Raw genomic sequence first — 14,186 nt, 5'->3', positions numbered from 1 at the left:
GGAAGATCAGAAGAACAGGTCTGGGGGCTGAGAGAGATACGAGACACCTCAAGTGCTACAGATCTTGAAGCACAAAGGGAGGAAAGCTATTACTTTGCCTTCATTTTTCTCCCCGTTTTAATCTCCTGAAGTGAACAGAAGTTGGTGTGGCTTCTCCATCTCAGTTGCCTTATCCAGAAAATTGGAATTCTCACCAACTGCCAGCGTTGATAACTTTGTTTAAAGAGGCGTCATAAACATAAAGTGTATGGAGTAGCAAAGTCAGGAACCTGTATAGAAAAGAATCCAAACGGACTGTCAGGAAATTCTCAAATGTCTAAGCATTAAGGGCTCTGAAGTTGTGCTCTACAAAGGAAAGCAAATGTGGAAAAAAGAAAGAACCGAAGGACAACCACCAGATTTTGCCAAACATCCTGGTTATATTATACTGGCTGTAGACTGGCCTGAGAAGCAAACTGTGACTCTGAAAGGGCAGAGAATGTATCCTACAGCAGCTTTAGATTTAGCACAACAAATATCCCTCTGTGCTGGCACAGCTGCACTGCCAAGCTTGCTGGCAGGCAGGCAGAGGAGCCTGCCCACGCCCTGACTCCACAGATGCTGCTTCGCACTCTGTAATACAAATAGTTGGCACAGGAGTTGCACAGCACTCTTCCTCCACGTGCAGACATAAGTGATTCTTTGGTTTTCAAAACTTAAAGTGAATCTTCAGAATTCAGGGCTTTTGGGAAGAGAGACCATATTTTAAATTTTTTGTAATCAAAATATTTTTACTGTCATGCAAAGTTATTGGAAGGAGAAACAGAACTGTTACAATTGAGAGATTAAGTGGCCTACAGAAGAGAGTGTTACTGAGAAAAGCCTGTAACCCAGTATGAATATTTCATCTTTTTAAAAAATGAACCTGGAAACAGTCTATCATCAGGTATAATGGTCTACTCATACATGACTTACCAAACAGAATATGATACTTTACCAAAAGACAGCAGCAGCAATACCCAAGATTTGCTTGCCAAAGTCTTACAACTGTGACAGAGTCAGTCTTCTAATAAGTTACAAAATTCCTACTTGCAAAATGTACAAGATTGAGCTAAAATAATTTTAAAACACAGTCAGACGGAAGATATTCTTACTGTTGATGCACAGCACAAAGCACTAGGAGCTGTTACTTTGCTTTCTTTGGCCAAGCACAGAGACTATGAGCATAAGCACAATTTTTTCCCCCAAAATTGTGTTCTATGCCCAAACAGAGAGAAATCTGAGGACCGTGCCGAACAGCTGTGATCAGTTGTGACTTAAGCTTCCAACACTCAGGTGTTCTGATTGCTCAGCACTTTGAGAAACTGCCTATCGATTTGGTTCAACTACCACCTGTATCAATGGGTAGAAGCCTACATTTTACCTTACCTCTCTTACTGCTACTAAATTTTCTCTCTTGACACACTTGTTGCTGATGGGACAGTATGGGATAACGTGGAGAGTGCTGGCCATATTTTTAGAGCATCTTTCTGATAGCTCAGCAGCGTAGTGTAACTGGAGCGACAGCACAGAACTAGCCCTTGCAGATCCTACAGGAGACCACAGGAATCAGATATTATTCTGAATTACCAGAATGAATAAAGTATTTTAATAAATACCATCATTATTCTGACTTCTGTTTTCAACACTTCTAGGAAAAGTGAAGGGAGGCAGAGAATTTGCATGTTTGGCATTGAGATTGTACTTGGCTCTTTAAAATACACAGATATAAAACAAACCAGTGGGCCAAACAATTCATAATCTAATTGGATTCCTGCAAACTGAAGTCATCCTGGCTTCCTGATGCCAAAATCCTTTCTGATGAAATGATTTTGCCTCAAAGGTGAATACAGCCATCGCAGGTACAATTTAGTAGATGCATAACATCCCCTCACCTACAAATATTTTAAATTCTTAGTGTCCTCCATGCTTCCCATGTCCTCTGGATTAAGAATATTCTACATTATTATTCTGTTTTGTATATACTTCCTTATTTGACTGTTTGACTCTTTGTGTTTTTTAAGGGGATTGTATTTTCTCCGTTTTTATGAAATTCAACTGTCAGAAACCTTAATAAATATATCTAGAATTTTATTTAATGTAAATGCACCACTTGTTTTCATATGATACACATTTTAAATTTATATGTAATGAGCAGTTCTTACATTGAGGTATGTTCCTCCAAAAAATTCTTTTAGTCTCAGTACCATAAAGTTTCCAGGCTTTTTACTATGTAATTTGTATTCAGCATTCTCTGCATAAGGACATCAAACTCAACACCACTTCTGGCATTAAATATTTTCAAGCTATTATTCTTTTAGTATCAGATGTGTTTTATTTTATAAGTCACAGAAAAACAGTATTCTTTCAAATGAGATGTATAGTAAGTTTTACACTGAATACTATTGGCCTTTCCTTAATTTTTTGTGAAGACTAGTGTTTTGCCTTTACATTTTAAGACAGCAGGTAGAAAACAAGATAGCAAAAAGTCTCATTTTATAAAGTGTGCTTTATATGCTTTTTATGCATGCAGTATTTACTTATGTGATCAAAAATGTTGAGGTCAATTGGAACTTGTAGACAGAACATTACAATTCACTATTTCTCAACAGATTTAACATTCAATATTACTTTTAATAGGCACGATGACATCAGGGAGCACAAGCTATAGCATTCACTTTCCAAGGTTATTCAGACTGGATGACACAAGGACTTGCTGGTACTATAAACATTCCCCACCCCTCCTACATGGACTGCAGGTAAGCCTGCAAAACAACCTTGCAAGTGCTGCAGGGCCCTGGATGAGTGGTTTCACAGATGCATAGAAAAGATTTTTACTGAATGAAATAGCAGAGGGGAGTAAGCCTCTAGTAGTGATATAAAAAGGGATTTCAGGAGCAACGTAATGATCTGTGTTCACCATAACTAAGTGCTACCCATGACACACTATGACCCAAATGGTCTGGATGTGGAAGCTGTCTTTCCATGTTGTAAACTGGTCTGACTCAGGACAATGGTGTCTCAGTCAACAAACCAGCATCTCTGGGTGGTTAGCCTGGATGATATTCTGTGCTGGGAAACACAATTTATTACACATGTTTGATATCCACAGCAGTGTTTTGACTGTTTAAATGCTTTTCCATTTGTTTGGATATCAAGATATTTCTTCAAGTATCAGCATTACTATCCTAAAAAAAAAGAATTAGGAACAGAAATTGTGTGCAGCTTGCACAATCACGCAAGTCTTTTGAAAGAGGTAATTAGACCTTAGAGGACAGACTGCCATGGCATATTGCAGATAGGAAGATCTTGCTCAATTTTGTGGTCTGCCATGCCTCTTGCATTTCACAAAGGCATTTTGCATCATTTGAGGGTAGAAATTCTTATAAATATTAGAAAGCAAAGCAGCTATGGTTTGTTTTATTGCAAAGCAATATTGTCCTTTCCTCCCCCAAAATTCATTTTTCCCTTTTCTTAACAAAAATGTTCATACAAGCAGATGTTAGTACCATTACATTCTCTGTCACTCCCCTTTAAATGAACAGCTCTTCTAACACTTTTTTAGGCTTAGTGTCAAACAGAATCTTGCAGAAGTTCTGAGGCAATTAAACTGTAACCATGCTGGCCAGTCAGCCCTGCTGTGAATCAAGACGCACTCCATAAAAAAATATTTTATTGCTATCTACATATATAATGCAGAGTTGGATTTCTTTAACATCAGGATCTTCAGACGGATCTCCAGTGTTTGAAAGTGCTTTGTTTGTAAGGTCTTTGCCTTTTGTTTTCCAGAACTCATGCTTCAAGAAGAAAATTCAAATATTAGTCTAAGGTTAAGTGCAAACAGATCTATAGGGATGATCTCCAAACCATTTTCAGATGATGCTCTTCCTCCTTTCTTTCATACTGATAGACACTCAACCACACCCAAACTTACCTGAGATACTGCTCTTTACATTTACTCCCTGTTACAGGTAGTCATGTTTTTAGGAGGGGAAAAAAAGAAGTGAATTTCAGCGAACAGTTATCAGTAAGTGCAATAAATTCTCCTTCCATTAGTTAGCAGTTGAATGATCCTGTGAGCCACTTCATTACTTACAGCAAACTAGCATGCAATTGATTCTGTTGTAGTTTAGTAATTTATATTCCTCAGAACTGTTTTTTGTCCTCTTTCATGGTTTCACTTATATAAAACATCTGAAATATTTTAACTAGTGCCATTGTACTTCTCTAAATTAAGTTTTCAGATGTTCAGTGGGCTGGTTCTGTAATGAAAATATGGTGCACTCAGTGAAAGGAGGGCATTACACAAGTTGAGACTGAGCTCTTGCAGTGCTGGGGAGAGAACATTTGATTTCTCTAATAACTGATCAAACTATCACAGCAAGGAGTCAGCAGAAAACTCTAAGTGGCAAAGTGTTTTCATGTATGACAATAAGCAAATTGCAGACTGCCTACTTGGAAATCTTATTCTTTACATAACCACTGAACAAAATATTAAAAAGAAAGTGTACAAACAATCTCAAAAGAACAAATTTTCCCATTCAAAATATGGCTGTCAATTAAAACAGCTTTACTAGAAAACAGTAATAAACTGCCTGACTCACCCAGTTTTCTCAAGGAGACTTTAGTTACCTGCCATGAACAAAGTAAAGCTGTTTTTCAGAGTTATAATGCTAAATGCTTCATTTTTTTCCCTCCCTTGTCTTTGATATCCATGTTGATGAGAACAGTCTCTTTGCCCACATAACCACTGTCTGAGCTAATAATAATAGTTTTATACAGCTGATAATACAGATACACATGAAGTGCCTGAAGCTGCATTGAGGAGACACTTACCAAAATGTGTATTAGGGATCAAATAGCATCTTTAAAGGCTACTTTTCTTAAAACACTTGGCCGTGCTTGATCTCTTTTAATATGAAGTGTACTGGATCGTTCAGTGGGTATACTGGGGGGAAGACGCTAAGAACCATTCCTCTCACAAGAAATTGAGTTCTGTGGCCTTTTTTTTTACTGTTAAAAAGGTTTGACAAAGAGCGTGAACATTTAAGGTTGTTTCTTCCATTACAGCCCATGGTTATTGTTCTGCAGGACAAAATTAACAAGTGAAGGAAGCAGTTGTTTACCACATCTGATATGATTTTCTGAAGAAAGGACACAGTATCATGATTCACATACTCTGAATGAATACTTATACGTACAGGAACAAATCTTGCATTGCTGACCTCTAAGAAGGTACAATCTCTGGTGTTAGCTTTACAAATCATATTCTTGAAACTTCTCTAAAGGGCAGTCTCATGCTGGTACATTCCTCCAGTGCAGAAGTACTTGATTGGAGATGGCACTGGTGTAATGGCTTAACTCCAAGGCCCATGAATCTAGTGAATGCGCATGGTCAAAAATCAAAAAGATGCTCTGAACCAATTTCTTCTGGCATCTTCGGTCACACTCTTAACTCAGCTTTGGTTTTGGGTCAAGAGGGAGGCTGTTTGAAGAGCACAGGGTGAGATGTTTGGAAAGCACTGAGTGGGGATCCGTGAGATTTTACAGCAGAAGCCCTGTGGTGCTACTGCAAGTCCTGCACTTTGCTTCTCTTATTCCACTACAAATATTTCCAAACGTTAATAAACTGGCTAGTACCCTGGGCAGAAGAGGGTTAATCAAGAGAAAAGTGAAAGGGGAACATTCTCATTAATTATTTTCAGAGCAAACCCAGCATGCATTAGAAGAATTAAAGTAAAATTTGACCAAGATTTGTTCATGCCAGACACACCTTTTTCTTGCCTCCTTACCAAATACAAAAACGTGTGTCTCCCTGAGGGCATTCTGCAGAGTTTTGAGATGTAACGTTTTGACAGTAGAAAAGTACAAGTCTAAATATAGTACATTTTGTCAAACTTTGTTTAAAAGAATGTTCCACTAGATATCTGTTCAACACTGTACCTTGCTATTGGTTCCTATGCAAGACCCTTTATTAATGGGGATTCTGCAAGCCAGTAATACCAGTATGCAGCCATAGAAGGGACTGATTGTTTTGGCAAGTATTCAGGCCACACGATGGACCTTACGTTCACATTTATCTTTGTCATGGTCTGGAGTGCAGGAGGTCTTACTTTTTTGTTTCTTCCTTTTTGTTTACTCACTGGTTCCTCTTCTCTGGCACACAAGAAACTATGTCCTTGAAAGGCACAAAAAGTACAGTTAGCTACTTTATTTCCAGAGCATTTCTTTCCATGATGGATTCTAACCCACTGCTCACAAATTTCTGTTTATATGGAACGAGGAAAACCTAGCAGTGAGCAGACAAAAAGGAGACTATAACAAGTCTTTGAGGTGTGGAAATTCAGTATCTGAAAATCCACACAGCACTGAAATCACAAATATCAGAGATGGAGAGTTTTAAGGAAAAAGAGTAGAACTGGTAAAAAGACCACTTTCTCTAGCAGTCTATGCTTCCAGCATTAGAGTTCCCTCATTATACACAAAATTTCACAATATGACACATTTCATACATAATCCTGTGAGGGGGTAGTGGAGGCATGGGCACAGTTACTAGAAGAGAAAGGAGGAAGCATGCCCATGCAATTTTTATTGCTCTTCTGAAAGGTTTTTCTTAGTGCAAATGAAGGATTCACAGACGGCACTTCATTCTCTCCCGCACTTCTGTTTTTGATGGAACCCCCTGAGCAGGAGAAGGTGATCTCCAGGAGTAATGAGCAGGTCAGGATCTCCTCACAAATAACATCACCTACTGCAGGAAGCCTAAGAAATGTAATTCTTCATACTTTACTGAAGCTCTAAGTCCAATCTTTGACTCCTCCTCTGTGACCGCAGGCATGTATCCTGCCTCATCTGACTACCTAGAAAATACTTTATTTTTCCCCTCTCTGTTTTCTGATTTACTTTTAAAGTTACATATTCCTTGCAGTAGGTTTTTGCTCACATTGTATAAACAGCTCTTCAGGCACTGCTGTGATACAGTACATGCCTACTGGAATGAGAATGAGAGAATGATAAGAAAGCAAAAATGAGAGACAAGGAAAAATAGAGAAGAAAAAATCTCAGCAGTGATGAAACATAACATGGTGCAATTTTGCAGCATCTTAGGTTATAAGATGAGATCTCAGATTTTAAAAATACTTTGGAGCAGGAATTATGTCTTCTGCACACTCTTTGATGACAGCAATTCTTTCTACTAACTTTCTTTGCAGCAGCCAAAGTGTGCTGGAAGACACAGCTCCAATTGCAATGTAGGAAACATAATGTAGTGGGGGGACACCCTCCTCCCACCTTCCACCAGCACTTGTTAACAGCAGGTGAAGACCCAGCAGGACACAGACACTGAGCTGGTTTTTTCCGCTCTTCTCCCCTGCCCTCCCCCCCAAGCAATGCTTAGAAAGCCCCCTGATCTGGCCCTTGACTGACCAGACTATCATTTTCCTGCTGAGGAAGCACGAACATTTCAGTGTTCCCCATTCCTCTTTGGGAAATCCTGCGCTGGCACTGTGACGAGTTGACCTCTGTGGAGAGGCTCACAGCCTCCATCCACATGGGTTATGAGAAACCGATGCCACACGTGGCAACAACAATGGCACAACCCGAAAAGAAATACCCAAATGCTCATACATAACTTAGTACATAACGTAACTTAGCAAAGCTGCAAGTCACCCCATGGCTCAGGCTTTTCTCAGTGTCAGTTGTGAAGACTCAGCTAAAGCCAAGGATCATCCTCAATTTTTATTCTAACTTTTGTCATCAAACTTAAACTGACTGCACTGCCTTCTCCTGGGCAGCTCTTCAACCCACAGGCAGTACAGCTCTGTCCCTGGCCCCTTGGAGGGCAGGACAGGATTGGAAAAGATTGCCTGGATAAATAAACACTTAGAGAAATTTCTCCAGTATCCATAAACATATATGATCATTTCTGTGAAAGAACTGGAAAAGTGCAAAGGATTCTCGATGTTCTAGACATTTTTCCTCTGAGTCATTTCCACATCTGGGAATCTTTCCTTGCAGCCACATCAGAGACAGACCAGATCTTGCTCTGAACTCAAAATGAGGAACCCCTCAGGAAGAACTGTCCAGAATTTTGTATTTCCAAGCAGCTCACACATGCAGCTCTGCCTTTGTAACTGACCTTCCAGAGGATTTTTTTTAAATAAACAAAATGTTTATTCCTTTACTGGGTGTAAAGTTATTATCTTTAAAAAGGCTGAACACGTATTATAGCCTTCAGAAGAGATGTTGTTTTATCCCCTCAGAAATGGACTGGCAAAGAGAAGAGCCCCCAGTATGCAAGCCCTAAGGAAAACAGTGGCTAGTAGCCATGCTGAGATGTGTTTTGAGAAGTCTTCTGTCACATCAAGTCCCACACAGCACATAGCTGATGTCCCCATCCAGCTGTGAAGGGTGGGGATCACAGACGCCCAACTAGAAGCTTCTTTTAGTTAGTGGCATGAAATCTGAAGTAATTTCTTAGAAATCCCTAGGACGCTAAGCCACTGCATGGAGACTGCCAGTCCATGGCTTTTAGGAGAAAATAAAAATAAAAATCTCCGAAACCTCCTGAATCTCAGTGGGAAGGAAAAGTCCTCTGTCCCTTCCAACTGCAATGAAGGAAGTTCCAGCCACATTGTAGGGGAAAGTCTGTGCTTACATGGTTGAGAAAAATTGTAGAGCCTCCCCTAACTTCCACATGATTCCTTTTTTTTTTTTTCAAAACCTCCTAAAAGGCACCAACTAATGAAGCTATGTTGATGAAGTGAATTTTTTACAGTCTCTCATAATATTCTTGCTGCTAAATTGGAGAGATATGGGTTTGACAGATGAACTGTTAGATGAATAAAGAATTAGCTGGATGGCTGTGTCCAAAGAGTTATAGTCAATGGCTCAGTATCCAAGTGGAAACCAGTAATGGATAGTGTCCCTCAAGGATCCATACTGGGACCAATACTAATATCTTCATTAACAACATAGCCAGTGGGAATGAGTGGACCCTCAGCAAGTTTGCAGATGACACCAAGCTGAGTGGTGCAGTTGATTCACTTGGGGGAAGGGATGGCATCCAGAGGGACCTTGACAGGCTTGAGGAGTGTGCCCATGCAAACCTCATCAAGTTCAACAAGGCCAAGTGCAAGGTCCAGCACCTAGATCAGGGAAATCCCCAGTATCAATACAGACTGGGAGATTGAGAAGCAGCCCTGTGGAAAAGGACTTGGGGATACTGGTGGATGAAAAACGGGACGTGATCTGGCAACGTGCGTTTGCAGCTCAGAAGGCCAACCGTATCCTGGGCTGCATAAAAAGAAGCGTGGCCAGCAGGTCGAGGGAGGTGATTCTCCCCCTCTACTCTGCTCTGGTGAGACCTCACCTGGAGTACTGTGTCCAGCTATGGGATCCCCAGTACAAGAAAGACATGGACCTGTTAGAGTGGGTCCAGAGAGAGCCATGAAAATGATCAGAGGGATGGAACACCTCTCCTGTGAAGAAAGGCTGAGAGAGTTGGGATTTGTGCAGCCTGGAGAAGAGAAAGTTCTGGAGAGACCTTCAATATATAAAGGGGGCTTATAAGACAGACACAGAGAGACTTTTTACTGAAGCCTGTAGTGACATGACAAGGGGCAATGATTTTAAACTAAGAGAGGGTAGGTTTAGATTGGACATAAGGAAGGAAGTTTTTATGATGAGGGTGGTGAGATACCAGAACAGGTTGCCCAGAGAAGTTGTGGATGCCCCATCATTGGAAGTGTTAAAGGTCAGGCTGGACGGGGCTTTGAGCAACCTGATCTAGTGAAAGATCTTTCTGCCCATGGCAGCGGGGTTGGACTAGATGATCTTAAACGGTCCCTTCCAACCCAAACCATTCTACGATTCTATGATTTGCATTCCATAGTTGCAGTTATGTTTCATTTGGTGTGAAGTTCCTACTAGGTCTGCCTGGTGGGCTCCATAACAAAGGGTGAAGTGCATCAAATCCCTTTTTTCTGGAGGTGGTTCCCTTTCCCTTTCCTGTCGTACTGCATGGGTCACAAAGTCTTTGAATGCTTACAGTTTTATTCAGGGACACATATGCAATACAGGCCTACACAGTGTCCTTTCAGTTTTCCTCAAAACGCATTCACCACTGGTCCCTCTTTTTTTTCTTCTTTTTTTTTCCTCCTTTTTTCCTCCTCAAAGACTAGTAAATTACATTGCTTGCAATCAACTTCAAAAAGAACAAAATCTTCAGATTTATAATCATATCTCTAATCTTCTGAAGAAAAGGAGAAGACTCTAAAGCTAAAGCCCTACATGAGCTGTCTGTCCCAAAATCAGACATGAATGTGGGTAAAACATGAAGGCTGTTTGTATATGACAGCACTGTACACAAAAAAACCCCGCCACACCTTGTAAAGTGGAAGTTATATATTTGTTCTCCACTTGGCTTTAAGGTAGCAATCACTTATCAAAGTGTAAATGCATTCTAAGGACATAACATTCTCATTTATTATGCTTCTGAAAGCGTGCTCTGTAATTTCCTCAGTAAAGGGTGCAGATAAATATCCTGACAGACAGACAAGCAGGAGCTGAAGATCATTTCTGACTCAACTTGGATTCAACAGTCTGAACCTAAAAATTCTGGCTTCAGTCTATTATTGTAGAAACTCTTGGTCCACTAGAGGCAGATCCTTCAGGAAAGACACCGCACCGAGAACTTCAGAGTCTTCCAAGCTGTATCCCATGACAATTACAGTTCTACATAAAGAAACTGGAATCACAAGCTATACCTGCTATGTTCTTCCAAAGGTTTTGTCACTAAGTAAAGACATAAACTGTCAAAGGGGCTTTTGGCAAGAGTAGCAATTTCTCCCTGCTCTCCTCCAGTCCCTTTTACCTTCCAGAGAGAGACTCTTCAGTGCAGTCTGAATCTGCAGGTGATCCTTTTGATGTTACTTCCCTTAAATTTCTGCATGGCAGCTACATGCCTACAGAGGGGGCATATTTGCCAATAGTTGAAAAATGACATTTGGGCGTCCATGGCAACTGTCCACAGCTTCTCTTCATTTGGAGCTTTTCAAATCTCGGCTAAATTGCTTCACCAGGACGAAAAGCACCTTATAAATTGAGTTCTCAGGAAGGATATTTAACAGAATACAGTTGCTTTCTCTATGACAAAATTATTTTTTTCCTTAAAATAGTAATTAATTAACCAAATATTTCATAGCAATAGAGGAGAAAGGATATGCAGTACTACATAAGTAAAGCACATTTAAAAATAAGAGCTGCGGTTTCTCTCTATCAATTATGGACTTAAATAAAAGCAACAAGCAACCTTTTTCATAAATTTCCAACCCCTGAATTTAAGTTAGCATTGAAGGAAAAGACTGCATTCACAGAATCACAGAATCGCACAGGTTGGAAAAGACCTTTAAGATCATCGAGTCCAACCGTAAACCTAACACTACCAAGACCACCGCTATACCGTGTCCATAAGCACCTCATTCATTTTAATTGACTTCTCATTTTTATTAGAGGTAATTTAAAGGTAATTGAATCCTTCTCCTATAATGCATGAAACAGTGCAACAGAACCTATACTCAAGCAGTAAGAGCAGCCTGACTGTGATGCTGGTGTAACTCTTGTTCTAACGGTGACTTCTGAGTACTCTGGATGAAAGCTGTAAGTTTTGACTGCAAATTGTTTGTGGGCACAATATTGATGCTAGAAGGGATGCCCATCAGGACAAAGTCAGTTGAAGCAAAGCACATTTTAATCTCACAAAGTGGCCAGACCTTGGAGCCATATGAAAATACAAACCAACAGCTGCATGCAATGGAGGAACTGCATGAGAATCCCTCATCACTAAGGTGAGCACCATCATCCTCAGCCCCAGATTCCCCTCATCAGACTTTTGCCAATATGCAGATTTTTCACATGACCTTGGTCTGTTTATTGCAAATTGCAGCAAAACTACATTTCAGCATCCCAGATGGTGGGTTTGGTCTTTTGGCTGAAAGTATTACAACTTGTCTTGGAAATTTTAGATCCGGGCTCGCTTTCAAGGGAATCTCAAGTGTACGTTCCAGCAAACACATCAATTCATTAACTAGCCAAGCCTCCAATATTAAAACTCAACCCCAGTCTTCCTTCTGTGGCAGAACATGGCACTGTTGACATTCTGATCAAATCCTAACGTCCTAGGGATGTAAAATGCAAACCATAAGAATAGAGACTTGAAGGAATAAATCTGTATAGAGGTGAAGGAATTCAAAACCACAAATACAACTTTTCTAATTACACATTTCAATAAAACTACATTTTGTGGAGAGATTATATGCTTGCAGCTATTTGTGATGTTACCAGTAGCAATGTAACCCTTAATTCATATTTATAAACCTGACATCCAATCTTGGTGATTCAGTAGATTGTGAAAGTGTTTTTTAAAAAAAGCTATCTCAATAAACCCCAAGATATATTTTAATCCTTTGAAGGTAAATTGAATAATTCTCCAGTGAAAATTTACTACCTTGACATGGAGAGGAATGAGAAACAGAAAATTCTAGTTGAAACTTTATGTTAGAATGCTGGACCTGCCTGAACTTTTATAATAAGGTTATTTTTCCTGCTCTTGCTGTCTTACTGAGGAAAAGAGTTTCAAGTTAATACTTCCATGCAGTTAGATTTCACATTTGAAAACGCTGCTGTTGTGAAGAGTTCTTTCTAATAGATGGTACCAAGCTCACACTTAGACCTGCTGCCAGACACCAAAGAAATCGAAAATGCCCCTAGATGAAGAGGATTGGACTAGATGACCTTTAAAGGTCCCCTCCAACCCAAACTATTCTATGATTCTATAATTCTAAGATCATCTGTCACAGACTATCCTAGACTGAAAATGTCCAATAAATATAATGTATACAGACATCACAATCATTTTTAAAGGAAACTTACACATACTAGAATGGAACAAAATAATGAAACATATAAGGTACATCAAAGTTGTTTAGGGAATAAAACAAACATTTCCTCCTGGGAAAGGAGGAAAAATGTTTAGAAGAGAAATGTTTCCTACATTGCTGTTTGTAATTAAAAAACTTAAACAATCATTCAGTAAAGCCTCCTTTTGCCCCAAGACCTTCTTTGCCATTTCAGGTATCACTTATAACTGAATGTTATAATAATTTATGGTGAGGTTATGATACATGCATGCAGATTCATATTTTAATTTTTTTTTCCTATACCAGATTGTTATTAATTACACTAATAAAATATTTTGAGCACGAAACTCTTGCTAATCTTTTGTAATAGGTGGTATTCTGGAAATAATTATTTCAATTATTTCTTTTCTTTTTTTGTATTCATAGCTATACAGCGTTATATGGGAGATAAAATCTCTATATAAAACTCTGAAGTGCCAGAGATATTCCTGAAACACTTGAGCGCAGTCCCAAAGCAAGCTATGGTTATTGTATTTACTTTTACAGAAATTAAGTGTGTGTTAGGCACTTTACAAAAACAGGGTTAAATTCTAAACCACATCTACAGTCTGCTGAATCACTACTATTCTAAGGATAGTTCATCAAGAGCCCCAGTCTACAGCAATCAAACAGCTATTCTGAAGTATGCCTGCTGGGAATGCCCCTAAAATGCCAGCCACCAGCTGGGAACAGCTAAAGCACAGTAGCTACTGCTCTGATCCTTTCGGTTCCTCCAGTTTTCTTCAGGGGAAAAAAAACCCAACAAAAAACAAACCAACCACCAACAAACCTACCTCGATAACATTATTTAATTTATGAGTATCTGCTCTTAGCATTTCGTCTTGCTTTGTAAACTGTCTCTTGTTATTTTGATTGGCTCCAGGTTATCCCCAGCTTTCCCATTCTGACCTCTTTTATGTCTACGTCTTCACCCACATCAGCTCAGTGAGAGTGATCCAAAGGCACTTTCAGGGCCACATTCCCTGGGCATCCACATAATGCGTAGGCTTGGGGTGCTCTCAATAGTGCTAGAAGAAAGTCCTAACAGGCATAAGGGACTAACTAAGACCTCAGAACTGCATTCTCCGTTGGATACTCACTGGCAACCTGGGATAAAAATTTACATCTGAGAGCGCCTTAGGTCACTCCCAAGTAGTGACCCACAAAGTACCATCACCTACTCTGTGCTCCCTCAGGGCTCGCAAACCTTCA

General features: G+C 39.7%; 1 protein-coding gene across 10 annotated transcripts in view; it reads right to left on the bottom strand.

Moving 5' to 3' along the window:
* Positions 1–14,186, bottom strand: part of OXR1 (oxidation resistance 1) — a 442,087-nt gene that overhangs the window by 178,009 nt on the left and 249,892 nt on the right. The gene's annotated exons all lie outside the window — the stretch shown is intronic.

Source organism: Mycteria americana, chromosome 2 (genome assembly GCF_035582795.1).
Source record: "Mycteria americana isolate JAX WOST 10 ecotype Jacksonville Zoo and Gardens chromosome 2, USCA_MyAme_1.0, whole genome shotgun sequence".
Lineage (NCBI taxonomy): Eukaryota > Metazoa > Chordata > Aves > Ciconiiformes > Ciconiidae > Mycteria > Mycteria americana.
This window is presented reverse-complemented; position numbering and strand designations above follow the sequence as displayed.